This window comes from Ambystoma mexicanum, chromosome 12, assembly GCF_040938575.1.
Source record: "Ambystoma mexicanum isolate Mex_15411 chromosome 12, UKY_AmexF1_1, whole genome shotgun sequence".
Taxonomy (NCBI): domain Eukaryota; kingdom Metazoa; phylum Chordata; class Amphibia; order Caudata; family Ambystomatidae; genus Ambystoma; species Ambystoma mexicanum.
The window spans coordinates 836660096-836678133 of NC_090936.1; positions in this window are offsets into that span (position 1 = coordinate 836660096).

Consider the following 18038-nt stretch of genomic DNA (forward strand, 5'->3'; position numbering starts at 1 on the left):
TCATGTTTTAAAGATAGAGAGGGGTGTATATGTGTGGGGGACTCATTGGATGGTTGGGAAGAAACTGGGCATGACATGACAAGACTAGAAATTATATTGATTCACAAACATAAAGTAGCAGAAAAGGGGTGGAAAAAGTTAGTTAATGATGAATCAATAAAAGGGGAATGTGGTAAAAATGCAACTTCAGCACGGTAAAAAGGTACAACAGGGAAGGGGCTTTCTTGATAGCCACACAGTAATTTGAACTGAGCTGGAGAATGCCCTCAAATAACAGTTTTTCACATTAAATAAACATAGATAATAAAGATGGGTCACAGGTAAGGATATAAGATTTAGCCTTAGGCTGAGGCGTTGCAAATAGGGCTCAAAATATGCTTTTTCAGAGATGAGGGCTCATTTTATTATTTTGCTTTGAAGCTGCAGTGATTGGTTGCACATTGGAAGTGAACACTCTTTGTTACTTTCGTAGTAAAAAAACAGAGCTCATGGGTGCCGCAGAAGGCAATGAATGCACAATCATTTTATAAATATGCATGTTAATTTATGAAGCCTGATCTACTGATGGCTTCAGAAAGCCCATGCTGGTTTCAAATTGCCCCTGAGTATGTTTCTGCCTGGGAAAAAGGTCAAAGAGTTCCTAATGTGCAAAATTAGCACAATAACTTGTTCTTGGTTCAAGGCTCTGACAGTGTTGTGGTAGAAAACGTTCTCATGAAAACCTAGATGAGATGACCGGGACAGATCTGCTGGTCATCTCAAATGTTTCAATGAATTGGCACTACAATGTGGGAATTGGGGGTTGGATTGTGCCATTACAACGGGAAACTAGGGACAGTGTGGTAAGGTGTGCGGGACTACACAATAGAAGATAATGTATGTCCTTCTATAGGGGTATGACATGAAAGCATAGACGAAAATGTATGTCCTTCTATAGGGATTTGACATGATTCCACCAATAAGCTTCATGTGGGGCGACATTTTTATCTTGCAAGTTTATGATGTTAATTAGTGTAGATGATAATAAAAGCTTTTGATTTAGGGGTGTTTCTTTGACAGCACCTTTTCATTCAGTTCTTTTCCGCGTTCTGTTTGAATATTGATGTCCCAGCTGCATATGTCACCCTGAATAAAATAGTGTTACCTCTTGACTGCCGTACACTCCTTTTTGACTCCTTTTGTAATTTTTTACTGGTGAGTTCTGAGGGAACCTCCTGAACATGTATTACAATAATATGTCTCCCTTGTAATAAAAACCCTTCATTATGAGTTTATTCACTTCATAATACAATTCCTAGTGACACAGTGTGAAAATATTGTCACTGAATCTTTAATTTTAAAAGTCACAAACTACTAAATAGTAGAAGGAATGTCAATGTAGTTTAAAAACATGTTTTGCCAACATTTAACACAACTGGCTAGGGTAGCACTCTTAATTATACATGTTGCATCTTATATTTGGGATGACAATGTGGATGGAGGTACAGCAACATTTAGCCTTAAGATAAAATGTTTACATTTGATGTGCTGCAAAATCTATTCTAGATAGATAATAAACAGAGCTGGAGACATGTTTCCAAATAAACAATGCACATCTTAGTAGCCAATTTAGAATTGGAATTAGGTAAGGGAACTGCAGCTGCTTTTGTCAGTGTCTGGGGATGCAAAGGCCATAGAACTGGCAGAGGCAGGCATAGCCTGAGGTATAGTAGGATATTTGCAATTCTAGGAGAAACAGTTTCTTCTTAACTGTTGTTCTGTTATTTGGTTTATTGATTGTTGCTTTTTTTTCTGAGTAGCGCACATTTTAATAAAGATGCCTTGGTGGGTGCTCTTACACTACACCTATGAGTGTGGCCTGAGACCAATTCATGGTTGAGCCCCTTCTGATAAGCGTAGCAAGTATACTTGTGTAGGCTCACAAGGCCTCTCTATTATTTACCTAATAGTATTTCCCTGTTTTTAGGAAGTGTGTAATAGATTGATCAATTAAAAGGCATGTGAACAGTAGTCATGCCATCTTGTCCTTGTCAATGAAATTGCTTGTATCTTTATGCAAACATCCAAATCACAGAAGGCAATAGAAGGAGCCTGGGTGGGTTGCTGTGCAATCTAAAGGAGAACCTGGTTTTAAATTACAGTATTTTTATCAATAACTAACTCTGATTAAATTGACCCCATGTCCGGTGAAGGCTCATGATCCATTTTAACTACCTGATAGCTTTGCTGTAATTATTAGCAATATGTATTTGTTCCAAGTCATCCAGGGAGCCACAGGTCTAAGAATTCTTTGTTGGCTAGATCTTGTAAATCTGTAAAATAAAATTTCTTAACTCCCTCAAAGGTGAAAGACCTTCAAAGGCCAACATTTACTTTAGGGGGAGAGAATGTAAACATAATCTGGCATGACAGAGGAAGGAACTCTTAGAGCCCTGGATGGCATTAGCTACTTTGGTAGCCTCTCGGGATAGCTACCATTTTTAGGAATTGGTTGCCTGTGGTCATCTTTGTGATATAAGGCATGACGTTAAAAATGGTGTGACTGTGGCTGTTTGTGATTTTAGCCGAGTTGTGCCTGACTCATGGGAACACAAGGAGGCGGGGCCTATTGCAATTGAATCTGACCATATAGCTTTTACATATGAAGAGCTAGTGGTGCCACTGAATTCACTTAAGTTTGAACAAGATCGCAGGACCAGACAGCATTCCTGGAGACATTTACAAATCTAGCATACTGATCGGGGGTCTTTTGTTGTGTAATGTTTTTACTGACATGATTAACTATAAGGACTTCTTGCAATATAGTAATATTATTTTGAATTTCAAAAAGGGTGATAGTAGGTTTACCTGCCAGTTACCAACCCATATTGTTGTTGGATTGCTCACTAAAGATTTGTGGAAAAATGTTATTAAAAAGATTAACAGGCTGGGATCTCAATAATACCGTGTACATATGCTGCTAGATTTTCATGCATTACAAAGTATCAAAGGCTTAACTTTTATCATGTTTTAGCTACAGGAACCATTAAATGCAGCTTTTATGGATTTAGCCAAAGCATCCAATCCTGTAGATAATAATAAAGTATGAAAGGCTTTGGTTGCATAAAATATTCCATATGGTCTCTTAAAGATGTTGATGCTATTTGCATGATAAAAAACACCACAATAATATGCACCTGCGCTAAACATTTGCTTATGTCACCATTTTTGGTCTAACATGGAATTTGCCATGGTTGTGTTCATGCTTCCTTGTTGTTGAATCTTTTGACCAATCACCTGTATGATGTCTGGTGTGACACGCAGGCAGACATCTCTGTTGTAGGTGACATTCATATTCCTATACTATCCCATGCCGATGATAGTGTGCATTTGGTCTGTACTTCTGTTTCTCTTCAAATTCATTTAGACGTATATACAAGGTACATGAGTGGTTTAGGTTTAAGTGTTAATACAAGCAAATCAGACATCTTGTTTTGACCATGATGGCATTTTAAAACTGGAGATGATTTTATTCCTTGAGTAAAATAATTTGACTATTTTGAGTTGAGGTTTTGTACTACCTTGTTCAAGATCTATCATGTAAATACACTGCTGAGTTGTATGAATACATCTTCATGGCATTGTTTTATTTTTCACAGTAAGTCTGAGTTGAGCCTGTAAATTATATGTTACAAGTGTATAGAGCTAAGGAATGTTCTGCTGCATTTTAGGGCGTTTGTATTTATGGTTTTAAACTTAGTGTATATTTACAAAATCTGCCACAATTTCTCATGTCAAAGGGTGCCCAGGATGAATTGTTTTGTAGTCCCTAATAGTCTGTTTCTAAAAGATTGGATGAACCCTAATGCTTATTTTATCAAGCGTATCTTTCTATTATGCGGCGATCAAAGCCGCCCTATAGTTAAGGTGAGTGAACGCCTTAAAATGCTATTCTTATTAACTTTTCATTAGAGTAATAAAAGGTTGGACTGAAATTCGGGCAGTGATATGGGACTCGCAGCCCCCCACTCCCTGACTGCAATGTTTCGTAAATATAATTTAATAAATAAGAAAGTTATTAAGAAGACAAACACAAATCTGTTTTTTCAAAGTTGCGGTCTGCCGCCCATTCATTTACCCATAGACAAAGAAGGTAAATATTTGTCAAAGCGCAGAGCACATATCACTGGATGGATTTGGACCTGGTCCAAAACATCTTGGGCCCAAAGCATTAACTTGCGATGCATGCTTGTTTTGAGGTATTCCGTGCAGTAGTTCTTTACATATTTGAAAGCGCCCCTTCTCAAAAATAGAAAGCTATATATCTGTGATTTACCCGCCACCTGGGTGTTTTTATAAGTGAAACAGACACCATCTTGTTTTTCTCTCGATGTGAGAGATAGTCAAGGTTATAGTCGAGGATATGGGAAAATGAAACACAGGAAAAAAGTGATTTGCCGGTCAAAAAACATGCAAATGCCATCAGGCTAGAGGTAGGGCATGGCTGGAGGGCACCAAGTGAATTTCGGCAGTTGGAGGGGATCTAGGGACTGAGTTTACAACACAAAGCTTTCTGTAGCCTTGGCTATGGTCGTGAATAGCCAACATCTCAAAGCAAACTACGTCACAGAAACAGCGCAAGTTGTGGGGAGAAAGGGAGAAGGCATGGGGAGGTTAGGAGGCCCTCTGGGTAGTGGGGAGACTGCACAGATGATGGGGAATCTTGGTGAAAGCCTGGGGGCCGGATTTCTTTTTTATTTTATTGCTGTTTTTCTAATGTTTGTGGCTATAAAGGACACAGATAGCGACAGTATGTACAGTTCAGTACACACTTTTACAGTTTTTTTAAAAGAAATTTTTAACGCTATATTGATGTTGGGGGTGAAAAATCACTGGCCATGGCCATGACCGTGACTGCGGCATGATTGCCATCCAGGTCTCCCATCCACAAAGGAACCAGGATAGACCATGTTTAGTTTCAAAGTGAGGAAGAGGCCAGCCTTCCCAGGCCATGTTGCCTGATAAATAAGTCACAGTTACAAGGCCACTTAGCGAAACAGATGCCACTTTGGGTCAGTCCCACTTTGAAGCTAGGCAGGGTCAGTCCCGGTTACTGCATGGATGGGCAACTGAATGGCAATGCACTTTTCTTTAAAACATTGCTCCTTTCAGACATTGAAAGTTTTGCACTCAGAGACCATTTGTTGACTTTTGCAGAATTGCATTCTGATATTTGTAGTCTCCCAGTCTATAATAAAAAAAGAAAATTATATTTTTACAGCAACAGTGGGGTTTCCACCGCTGCAGTAGCTGGGACGAACCCTAAGGCCATGTTGCCTAATAAATGTGCCCATCTTACAAGACCACTTAGAGAAACATGGCATAAGGGGGGCTGGGTCTTTCTTTGCTTTGAAACTAAGCAGAGCCGGTACAGTAACTGCATGGATGGGAGACAGTCCACAGTGCCAAATGCTGTGTGTTTTCGTAGTTTTAAATATCTCATAACACACAACATCTGTATTATTTTTTGTGAACCGTGCTACTATCAGTCCTTAAAGGTTTTGCACTCAGAGAAGACATTTTTGCCTTTTACTGAATAGCTTTCTGTTATTTGAAGTCCCTGAGTCAAAATGGGGGGGGGGATAATGCTACAATTGTACACTTTTTGCCTAACATAGTTCTATGAGGATTTACAAGACCTCTTAGAGCAACATGGCCTGAGTGGGCCGGACCATTGAGTTTTTGAGTTTGAGTTTTGAAACATTTGTAAAAGTGCACACAACGAACTAAATCAAATCCTGGCACCGGTAGAACAAAGACTAGTTGAAGTTTTAGGGCCTCATCACGAGTCTGGCAGTAACCCTTAAATGGGGCAGTAGCGCTATTACCGCCGCATTTAAGGGTCCGCCAGATCATGGTCTTGGCGGATTTCTCACAAAACACAGAAGTACACTTGCACACCAGTATTCAAATAGCAATTCTATGTAAATATTCTAATTCATAGGGTATGTTTTAGTAGGATTCAAGGTGCAGGGGAGAAGGACTCGGCCTTGGTATCTGGGCCGGAATGCAATAGAGAACAAAAAGAAATCCAAATGATGGAAAACTGCATCCCCTGCACACTTTCTAGATGGTATAAAGCCTAGTTGAGTTAAACAAAGTTTTGAAAATCTCTAGTGATTCAAAATTTTGACAACAGTTCATAAAGAAATTCAATAGATTATTTTGCTTTTTGAGAATACCAGGGTCTTCTCCTTTTTATTGATTTTTTCTGTGATGGCCCAACGCGTTTCGAGATTCATATTCTGTTCATCAGGGGCTTAAACTTTCAACGTAACTTTCACAAGCATCTATAAAGAACATATATGGAAAGGAAATTACATGAGAGTCATGCTCAAAAGAATGTTTTTATGACATTTTTCATTCACATAAAAGATTTTTATCCAAATTCAGTTTTTTTTTTTTAACAAAAACAAGTACATTTTTTGCAAGAATAGTCAAGAGATAGACAACAAGTCCCTAGTGTCTTTGGATGTCTGATGATACTGAACTGTGAAATAATTTTGGTAGTAGACACTTATTGGTATCAGGAAGAAGTTTACTGTTTTGCTGTTTTGGTCCAAACAAAATAACTTTTTTTCCGGTTAAGCTTTAGCCAATTTTGTGCCATCCAAACCCCTATTTCCTCCAGATACCTACCTACCTTAGCGAGAACATCTTCACATCATCAAGAATGATGTATAGCTGCGTGTCATTACCATAAGAGTGGAACGTAACATGGTATTTTTCCAAGATATCCATTAAAGGACAGAGATAGATATTGAATAATAGGGTGGGAAGTGCAGAACCCAGTGGCACAACACAGCATTGGGCAATGATTTCAGTTATGAAAGCTCCCACCTGTACACATTGTTTGCACCCTGTTAGAAATGAAGTGACCCATTCCAAGGTGCAAGTGTCCACATTTACTAAGTTCTTAATACGGTCTAACAAAATGCCATGGTCCACCGCATCAAATGTGGTCGATAAATCGCGCATTAAAAACAGGGAGAGTTTACCTACATCCCCCTCCTGCAACAGCTCATCCCATACTGCCACCAAAGTAATTTCCATCCCAAATTTAGGGCAAAAACCAGATTGTATAGGATGTAAGAGGCCATTATTTTCAACATAGTTCTGTAGCTGACTTGTGGCTAATTTTTCCAAGATTTTTCCCAGCCACGGAAGTCCAGCAATGTGTGACAGTTGTTTTAGTCCTCAGGATCCAAGTTTGCCTTTTTTAGCATCGGAGAAACAACTGACACCTTCAAAGGGGCCGGGACCACCCCCTGCATAAGTGATGCATTTACAAAATCAGTTACAACAGGAGTTAATTCTGATGACAATCGCTTAGCTACGAGAGCGGGAATTGCAAAAAGAGAGTCATTCGTAGGTTTCAGTTATGTCAGAAGTCCACAAATATCCTTTTCTGTTCAGAATTAATTCCCTGAAAAAATATTTTCAGCCCCTTCCTCACTTTGAAGCTAAGCAGGGTTGGTCCTGGATACTGCATGGATGGGAGACAGTGCACAGTCTGGTGCTATGTGTGTTCTTCATTTTAAACATATTATAACATACTAAGAAAATACATGGCATCCACTTTTTTTAAAAACTATGCTAGTGTCAGCCCTTCAAAGTATTGCAGTTAGAAACCATTTATTTGCCTTTTGCTGAATTGCATTTTGGTATTTGTAGTCTGCCAGTCAAGACGGGGGTGGAGGGGTAATGGGACAATATTGTACACTTTTTGCCTAACAAAGTTCAATAAGGAATTATATATTTGATTGACATTATGGAATTTGTACCTGTCAAGTTATATTTATAAAGCAGAGTATTGTTGAAAGCCAGTGCAGAGTGAGTGCAGAGTGAGCTCGCAGACTTTGGCAGACTCTAGATTCCACAGAGTCTTTCTACAGTGGACATTTCCTGTGTGGCTTGAAAAGGCCATTCTATCCGCGGAGCGGCCGCGGAGTGAGTGCAGAGTGAGCTCGCAGACTTTGGCAGACTCTAGATTCCACAGAGTCTTTCTACAGTGGACATTTCCTGTGTGGCTTGAAAAGGCCATTCTATCTGCGGAGCGAGTGCAGAGTGAGCTCGCAGACTTTGGCAGACCTTGGCTGGACCTCGCGGGACCCCCGGGCGGTGTCTCTCATTCCAACACGCCAACACTGACGGCCGACGCCCTCGATCAACTCATTTCAACTCAATCCCCCGGTCCCGTTCCACGATGGAGGTCCGCCCGCCCGACATCAACATCCGCGAGCCAAGACCCGACTCAGGACTCGAGGTACTTTTGTCAAACAACACTACAACTCCTGGCTTGGAACCACCTCGCCCCCCACAACCACCCGCCATTGAAAGTTCATCCTCCACCCCCGCCCCCTCCCGAACCTTTGTCTCACCCTTCTCCCCCTGCCATCCCATACCTGCCCCCCCTCCCCCAACCACCTACATACCTACCCTTCTTATCCCAGTACCCGCCTCCCGCACACTATCCTTACCTTCTGCTCCGATGGACCGTGGCTCTGTGGGATCTGAGGAGGAGGGGGAGGGGCCCGCTCGCCGGGCCCTTCGTGCAAGGAGAGAGCCCGCCGTGCATGCTGCGCATCGAATGCCTACGAGGAAGCGTTGTGAGGGGCTGGCGCTCCCTAGGCGGGCAGCGCGGACCTTGGCCTCATTGGGCCCGATCGCTCAGACCTTGCAGCCCGTGGATCCGGCGGACGAGCCGGCGATGGGGTTGGCCGTCTCGGCGGAGTGTGGAGAGGCGGCGGGCTCCGGCTCCTCCCACCTCGCCTCCCTCGGCTCGGATGACCAAGCGGCCCACACTGTGTGCGAGTTATTGGGCCGTCCCGTGGACGAGGATTCCCAGCGGCCCTTTTCAGCCTCGGCGGAGTTGGGGAGGAGGATCTGCCCCTCTCCTCCGGGGAACGTGGCTCCTAGTACATCTTGCGGGCAGATGGACCTGTTTCCATGGCATAAAGGAGATCTAAACCTCGACACAACGGACACTGCAATTCCCCTAGAGGGAAACGAAACGGCTGCGGCACCTATCCAGGTGGAAACCTATCCCATCACTCCAAAAGGATCATTACTTAACGTCGAGGTCCACCAAATACCCAATTGGAATGCCTTGTCGAGCCCTAAAGAGTCATCTCACCACTCAGAGTTAGTTACAGACACTGTTGAGTGCACGACGAGCCCAATACCTTTTCCCAACTCAGACCTTCACCCACTTGATGCAGGCACCTTTAATAAGGATGAGGCTCTATCATCTGAGCCTGGAAGATCGGCAAGCTGTCTTCCTAATACACCTTTGAAGAAAATACATCATGTAGCCCAGGCGATGTCTGCTCAACAAGCCCCCCACCTACAGCCTAAAAAACTAGACAAAATCTTGTTAGCTGAGGAAGATCAGAATTTAACTAACAAAATCTACATTAAACGACATCGTAATACAAGCAGTAAGTGCAGAAAAAGGCAGACCATGAAACCAACGGTCCCGCAAAACAAAAAAATGGGACCCATGAAACATCCCGCACTACCGGTCACCGAGGCGACCATGAATAACTTCTTTAAAAGGAAAATGGATAGCCAGTGGATTCCCCAGGCTGAAATCTCTGACAACGAAATTTTGGATAGTTTAAACCATCAAGAGCACCCAGCCTCTCCCTCAAACTCAGCGCCAGGGGGTCATCTCAAAAAACCTCAAGACGTACAGCAAAGAACACCGCTACCAGCGGCAAAAGACCCTTTCGTGGTAAAATGGCACTGCACTCCTAAACTTATATCAACAAAGGAAACAATCAAACAAAGTACTGAACCAACTCTCGACACTGCTGTAATCTCACTAAACAAAGGAGGTGAGAAGCCATCCATAACACCCCAGAAAAAACGCTTAACTGCAGTTCATACAGAGTCTTCCACAAACCCGGTTTGTCAGGGCTCTGACCAAAGGAGTATGTTTGATGCTCCAGGTCCTCCTGTTTCAGTCCCAGCAGCCATCAAGTCTCCTCACCTCAGAGGAAAGAGTCCTGCTCCAACAAAAACGAGAGGATCCACCAGCTCGCTTAACATTCCTTGTACGCCGACACAACTGAGAAGATCGAACAACGGAGGCTATTCGACACCCCAATCAACGCCTCAACATAAAAAGGCAGACCTGATGTCTATTATGTCAACGGTGACGATTGCGCTTGCTCCATTTAGCAAGCTGTATGAGAGCATCAACGACACCTTACAAGACCAGACGTCTCTAATAGCATCAATGCAGTCAAAACTGAACTATCTCGAAGGCTTCATTGTCGGGAACAACGGCAATCTTGCTTCAAAAATAGACCAATCGCTCAAAACGGCTCTTCCCAAAACCCCACTGCCCATGTCCGGCACATTGGGAGTCCAAGTAAACAGAGTGTCAACATCTACAATTCTGGTCCCACCCCCGCCTGAAGTTAAGGACCACCACGAGGCCGAAGTCTCCAAAACACGCCATAACAATGTCTGTGAAACAGAAAACCTGTTGGATCCCCTTTACGCATTAATCGCGATAATAGACGAAAACAATAAACCCATCCACAAGGATTATCGAACCAAATCCTTCACGGGACCCAAGCCCTCAACGCTAAATCCTTTCTCCTACACAAAACCTTTGGGTCACCGATTGGCAACCACCAAAGGTTCCGATCAAATCCCGAAGGTTTTTTCCTACGGGATTTTTAACCAACAACAGACTGCGTTTCACTTTGGTGCAAAGAAAAATCCAAAAAAGATCGTGACGTTACAATGTTCTCAATCAACAAAGAACGAAACCAAGCGGGTGGAACGAACCCAAGACCTCACAACCAAGTCTCAAGCTGAAAATTCTATCCTGATGAACCATCAACCGATTACAATAAACTTATCAGGATCAGAGGAGTTATCGGACTCAGGAACGACCGTTGAAGATCGACCTGACTGGAGCCTGATATCGATTGACGAAATTGGCTCTGAATCAAGTAAGAAAAAATCTTCAAAACGGAAAGCTACAGAAGCAGGTATTCCACCAGACAAACGAGAACCACCAATCAAAGTTCGTCTGCATGATTAACCATCAACAGAACTGCGTGTAGCCAAAAAATACCCAAAAAAACAAAATGACTGTCTAGAAATCCCAAAGATCCAAACAGTCAACAAAAAAAATTATATTCATGCAATAAGAACACCAAATTCCTCCAACCGAGGAATCAGACCTCGGTCTGTGAGCCCACGTTCCCGCAAACCTGTGAGAACACCCGAGCACAGAACTCGTTCACACGAAATGCAACACGAATCTAGCAATAGATCTCAACTACTCTCTCAGAACCATCGTGCAGCAATAACTATCAAAAATTCAATAAGGCAGAAGAGTGAAAGAGACCCAAAGGCCCTAACGAAGCAAATCATAAGTGACTCCATTATCAGGTTGAAGAAGATCAACCCAAACGGGGGAGAAATTACATTGAACAGAACCAATATTCTGAAAATAATGGCCCAAATTCCAAACCTAAGACAGATTAGAAACTCTGACTTGTGGATGGTGGAACCAAGTACATCAGGAAGAAAGGACTATTCATACATTCATCTAAACTCGGAAATCATCAAGAACCAACTGATGAAGGAAATAGAATCACTGATGATCCTCGGTTACGAACTTACAGAAATCAAGCGGTCAAACAATCAAACTGAACCATCAGCTCGATCATTGACGGGCCTGAGAGAACCGATAATCTCACCAACAAAGCCGGTTCCCTCTCGTATCCATTTTGTCAGCAGGATGGATCACCTACGAGCATCTGACAACAACCGAATAAGTGAGAAACTAAGAAGATGCACAGCTTCAGATGCGGACCTTGATTCTTCAACTAATCGTCACAGGGGACAGCCAGCGTTCGAGCAACCCCAAGTAAGATCGCAGAGAAGTTTACATCAGCTTCAGAAACTTGTACCATCGAAGCAACTGGAAAAAACAGCGGAGAGAACTAAAAGGCCTTGGACATGGTCTAAGGAAGAAGTACAATGTAACAAGAAAAATTAGCAACTACCTTTAGAAGACGGAACTAACTCATCAGACGCAGGAAAAAAGGAAAATCGACTTAAAACAGACCTAAAGAACCCCCTAAAACTGGGAACATGGAACACACGTGGATTTGAGCACCTAACTAAAATAACGGATGTCAACTTAGGCATCTTTGATATCCTATGTCTGCAGGAGACATGGCTGACCACCAAGCCACAACTGGATGGGTATGAAATAACATTTTCAGCAGCAACAAAGGGAACCTTGGGTCGACCGTCTGTAGGGCTAATCACGGCTCTCAGATCAGGATCGGGAATCAAAGTAATCGAAGTGCTGGTTACACCTAAATGGATCCAGGCGATGATCTTAAACCAAACATTTAACCAGGAACCCTCCCAGACTTCGAACGAGGGGAAAACCCTCTTACTTAATATATACTGGAATCCAGATGCAACATCTACTGAGGAATTCGAATCCACCCTCTCAAAGGTGTTCGACGAAGCCGACGAAAAAATCCAACACCATAACATCATAGTAAATGGGGATTTCAATGCAGAATGCGAAGGGATAGGGGAAGTTGGTAAACATCAAAACACTTCGGTAAGAAAAAGAGGGAAACTGCTTGAGCATCTCATGAAAGCAAGGGATTTGCATAACCTTCACCTGATGCGTACCAACGCAAATCTGGAGATCCCGACGTGGGAAAGAGGGAACCAACACGCTTCGATTGATCACGTATTCGTCTCCAAGGACCTACTTCAGGCGATCCATTCCTTTGCGGTCAAGCGGACGATGTTCAGCGACCATAACCTTCTCATTACGGAGGGGAAGAACTGCAGACCTCATTCTCTCGCATACCTAATTCCCCTGGAAAAGTCGACCACGGGAAATCGGGTAAAGATATCGGAAAAAGGACTCTGAGAAATTGACTTTCAATACTCCAATCTCCAAGCTAATGGTGAGACTCTGGGAACTACTGTCAGAGTCGCCCTGGATTACACCCCCTTGCTGACCAATTTCTTGATACCAATATCAAAAACCCGCAACCTGGCAACTGCCCCCAACCACCTATATAACACCAATTTGGTGGAAAAAAGAAGGTCCCATCGCCGCTTAAAGAAAGTATACTCTAATAACCCCACCGCAGAAAATCTCAACCTGTGGAGGCTGGCTGTCCGTGAGTATAAGAGCTGGCTTAGACACTACCGTCACAAACTCTATCAACACGACGCAGAACAAATGCTGTCAGCCATCTGCGGAAACAAACCCAAAGAATTTTGGAACCTGATTAAGGGAACTCTCAATAAAACATCCGGAGACATCCAGAACAACGTAGGAGAGGCCAAGTGGATAACCCACTTCTCAAACCTGTTCGCACCGATAGTTGACAACAACTTTTCGTTGGGTTTTGGCACCAGAACAACAGTCCACGACACCGAATCTTGGAACATCCCTGCTGACGAAGCATCGATCCTGCTAAAAATAACTAAATTGAACAACTCGAGGGCCCCCGGCCCGGACGGCCTTTGCAACGCCGAGCTTAAGTCCCACCCAGAACTATGGGCGACGATAATGAGTAAGATCTTTAAAAACTGCAACCGACTCCAGGACATTCCTCCGTCTTGGAAAAGAGGCATTATTGTACCTAATTTCAAGAGGGGTCCCATAGACGACCCGGGTAATTATAGACCGATTGCCCTTTTGGACGTCATGGGTAAGGTGTTTGCATCTCTGGCCCTGGACGTTTTTCAAAAATGGATTACGGACTCGGACCAAGCAGACCCTTTTCAAAACGGCTTCGTAAAAAACTCTGGAACATCAACCAATATCTTTTTACTAAGTTCTCTGAAAGCCAGAGTATTGCAGGGAGGACCTCCCATTTACATGGCTTTTATTGACCTGGTCCAAGCTTTTGACCAGGTCAACAGACAACGACTATGGGCCAAATTGGAAAGCTTAGACTGCCCAAGCGACATCTTGGAACCCATAAAAGCCTTACATCACGGAACGTCAATACGGGTGCGACTAAGCGCCGAAGGCAGATTGTCAAGGGAAATACCTACATCAAAGGGCATAAAGCAGGGATGTCCGCTAGCACCAGCCCTGTACAACGCATACATAGCGGACTACAAGAAATCGTCGGAACTGATTAGAAGTTTCCCCCCTTCCTTAGGAGGCTCAAAAATTGAGAGACTACTCTATGCAGATGACATCATCCTCATGGATTTAACGCCCATAGGCCTGCAGCGCCAATTAGACAATTTAACACACTATATGGCGGAAAACAACTTAAGACTGAATAAAGAAAAAACAAAAATTTTAATACTGGGAACAGCAGCTACAAGACGGAAAAAAACCACTTGGTATGGAGAGGGAAAGAAGCTGGAAACTGTCGAGGCCTTTAAATACCTGGGCATTATGATCAGCAATGACAAGGAAGAACAAGTCATGCAGGAGGCCCTTTGGACAAAACTGAAGAAGCTTACGGTGCAGGCCAAAGCAGTGGACAGGAAGCACGGAAGATTTTCCATCATTCCCGTTATAAGATTTTACAAAGCTAAAGTCGTTCCTGTCCTGATTTATGGCATGGACGCAATGCCACTGATCCCCGACTCAATCTGGCCCAAACTTGAAGGTTTCTTCTGGCGGGGTGTCCTAAACCTGGCCACCTCGACACCGATAACACTGATAAGAAGAGAATTGTGTTTATCCTCTCTCCGGGCTTTAAAGATGAGATCGACCATCATGCTATATCGCAAAGTCTTTGACTCCCCAAAAAACAGAGTTTTGGACCTTATTAGGAGAGAAACTCACAACGGGATCAACACAATGTTGACCAAATGGGCCCAATACAACCTCTCCATTCTCCAAGAACTAAACCTCAATCTGGAAACATTAATACAAAACCCCAACCAGGTATCAAAGAAACTTCTTGAAGCTGACTGGATAAACACCCTGGAAGTTGCAAACAACTATTCGATGACAGCCAACTTACCCAGCATGCCGATGAAACTCGACGGGGTACGTAGATATCTACGCAAATTCCCGGACAAACGGCTAAGCAGAACTTTTTTAAGGTTCAGACTGAACCAATTGAAAACTAACGAAGTCCTAGCGACTCGAAATCAATCCAGCTCAAACAACTGTCGGTTTTGTGAAGCATCGGACACCGGGGAGACTACCAAACATCTGATCCTCGAATGCCCGGGCCTAATAGGGAACAGACTCCGCTTCTTGGCCGATCCTTTGAAGAATTATCGCACCCTCGATTTAGAAAACCTATGGGCCTTATTGGCTAGCGGTAATAACAGAAGATGCACCATCGGTCTCTCTCTGTTTCTGGAAAAATTTAACTTGTGAAATTGGCCTTTTTGGTAAAAGACCCCATTTGGAACTAAGAACGAACAATTCAATAACCCATCATTGGTCGGATTCCCTTTTTTGTAAAAATTGTAATACAATTAAATCAAATAAAAAAAAAAAGAAAGCCAGACATGACGGTGAGGGGGGGAAATGATAAAAGGGCAAGTAAGTCATAAGTATTTGCCCTTGATGTGGCAAGAGAGTGTGTAATCCTGGACACTGGTGCAGTTATTCTCCCCTGATTGTGGCTGCTTTTCTGGGTACAAGTAAAGGAGACATGAGGGTGAAGAGCATAACTTTGTTTCAGAGGAAACACTCAACACATGTTTTCTTTTTAGGTTGGCAAGCTTGTAAATTCTGCATACAATTCCACACCAATCTGCAACACATTTTGCACAGTCACCTGTTACGACCCTCTGGACATTATTGGCTACATGACATTTGGACATTATTGGCTACATGACATTTGGCCACCCCACCCCTTTCCCTAGATTTCAGCAAAAGTCTCTAGGTTTGTTGCTTTGTGTATGTTGCCAATACAATTCCACACCGTTTCACCAATCTGCACCACATTTTGCACAGTCACCAATTAGGATGCTCCGGTCATTACTGGCAACATGATATCTGTAAACCCCACCCAGCTCCCTGGATTTCAGGAACTATACACATTTGGATGTGGGTTTTTAGGTCTGTGGCTTCGATTTTTGTTTTGGTTTTGATTTTGAGTAGTTGTATTACTCATGACAGACTTAACTGTATAGCAGCACACCTGGTATTTACAATAATAGGATTGACAAGGAGCTCAAGCTTTCTATGGACTACAGGCCCTTATGACATAGGTATATTAACAAATATAGGGGAATTTAAAATAAATCTGAAGCCAGGGGCAGTTTTACCTCGAGCAAGACAATACCCCATGTCACGAGATGTGATGATGGTATATTCAAGACCATCTCACACTGATGGATGAAGGTATTCTCGTACTGTCAGAATCATCATGCCACACTGCGGTGTATCCTGTGATGAAATCAAAGGGAGGATCGTGGAGATTCATGCAAAGACAATGCAGAGGGTTTTAAACTTAATCCTTGCTGCCACTGCGAGCCAGTGCAGAGATTTCAGTCCTTGAGGCCAAGAGTTGCAGAGGGTGGAGAGTAGAGGCAGGCAGATTAAGAAAGAGGCTGTTGCAGTAGTCCAGGCTAGAGAGAACCAGAGCTTTGGAGACAGTGAGCTTCTGGAAGAAAGAGAGGAAAGGAAGAATACCTCTGAGGAGGTGCAGCTGGTAGTGTGACTTCTTAGAGACATCAGAGATGTGAGGAGCGAAGGACAGTGTGGAGTCAAAGATGACCCTGAAGTTTTTAGCCTTACAGGTGGGAGCAGGAAAAGGGCCAAGAGAGGCCAGTCAAAGAGTGACAGTAAAGGAGGGAGCAGGTGTAGCTATGAATCTCGGCCTTACTAGCATTAAGGGAGCGATGATTGGTGGCACACCACTCCTGGATAGCAGACAGACAGTCAGAAATGAGAGAAGGAAAAGAGGTGGTGGAAGGGAGCCTGAAAATGAGTTGAGTGTCATCTGCATAGCACTGAAAGTTGGGGCAGAGAGCAGCAATGCAGTGGGCAAGAAGTGCCAGGTATTGGTTGATCAGCCAGGGAGAGAGGTTAGACCCCTGGGGAACACCACATGTAGAGATAGATATAGAGCAAACGGCAAGTTTGAAGTTGTATCAAGTGCAAAACTACCGTCTCACTTTTCGGCGCAAATAGCAGAATTGGTAGCGCTCATTGTCACGCTCGAGAATCACAAAGGGCAGGAAGTGACCATGTACAGTGACTCCGCCTATGTGATGTCAACCGTACATGCAGGGTTAGCACATTTGAAAAAGAGGGGCTACCTCTGAGCCAACAACACTCCAGCGCAGCACAGATCTCTATTGGACAGTCTTAAGGCACTGAAACTCCCAGTAGCCATAGTGGTCGTTAAATGTGCTGCTCATACTAAACAAACAGACTTAATTTCTTGCATGAACAAAGCCGCAGATGTAGAAGCCGAAGGGGTTGCATATTCTCCAAATAGTTCAAGTTTTGATACACCGAATGTCAAAGAGAAGATAGTCATAGCTATGGTGTTACAAGAAGGGTTTAATAAATTACCTATGACCCAATTAATGGAGATTGAAGGAAGTACACCACAGGAAGAGCAAGAATTATGGAACCAAAGGGGGTGCTATCTATCCCCCCACAGAAGCATTATGGTGACAGGACAGCTTTGGAAAGCCTGCGATGCCAGTAGCAGTATTGAAGATCTTGCTTGAACAGCTGCATTACCACGTGCATGTAGCCAGTAAAAGTCTTGTTAAAACAATTTTGGAAGACGGTTTATTCCAAATGTGTTAGAAAATATTGCATTTTATGTAGTGAACTGCATTGTATGTCAAGGTTTACCACTAGGCATACATTAAGAATGATCAGAGGAGTAATTCCTTGACCAAATGGTCCTTTTCAGCATTTACATATTGACTATGTTGATATGCTGTAGGTGTGTAGTGGATACAGATATCTGATGGTGGTGTGTGTGCCTTCTCCAGGCGGATCGAAGCAGGTCCGTGTATACACCCTGATGCCAATT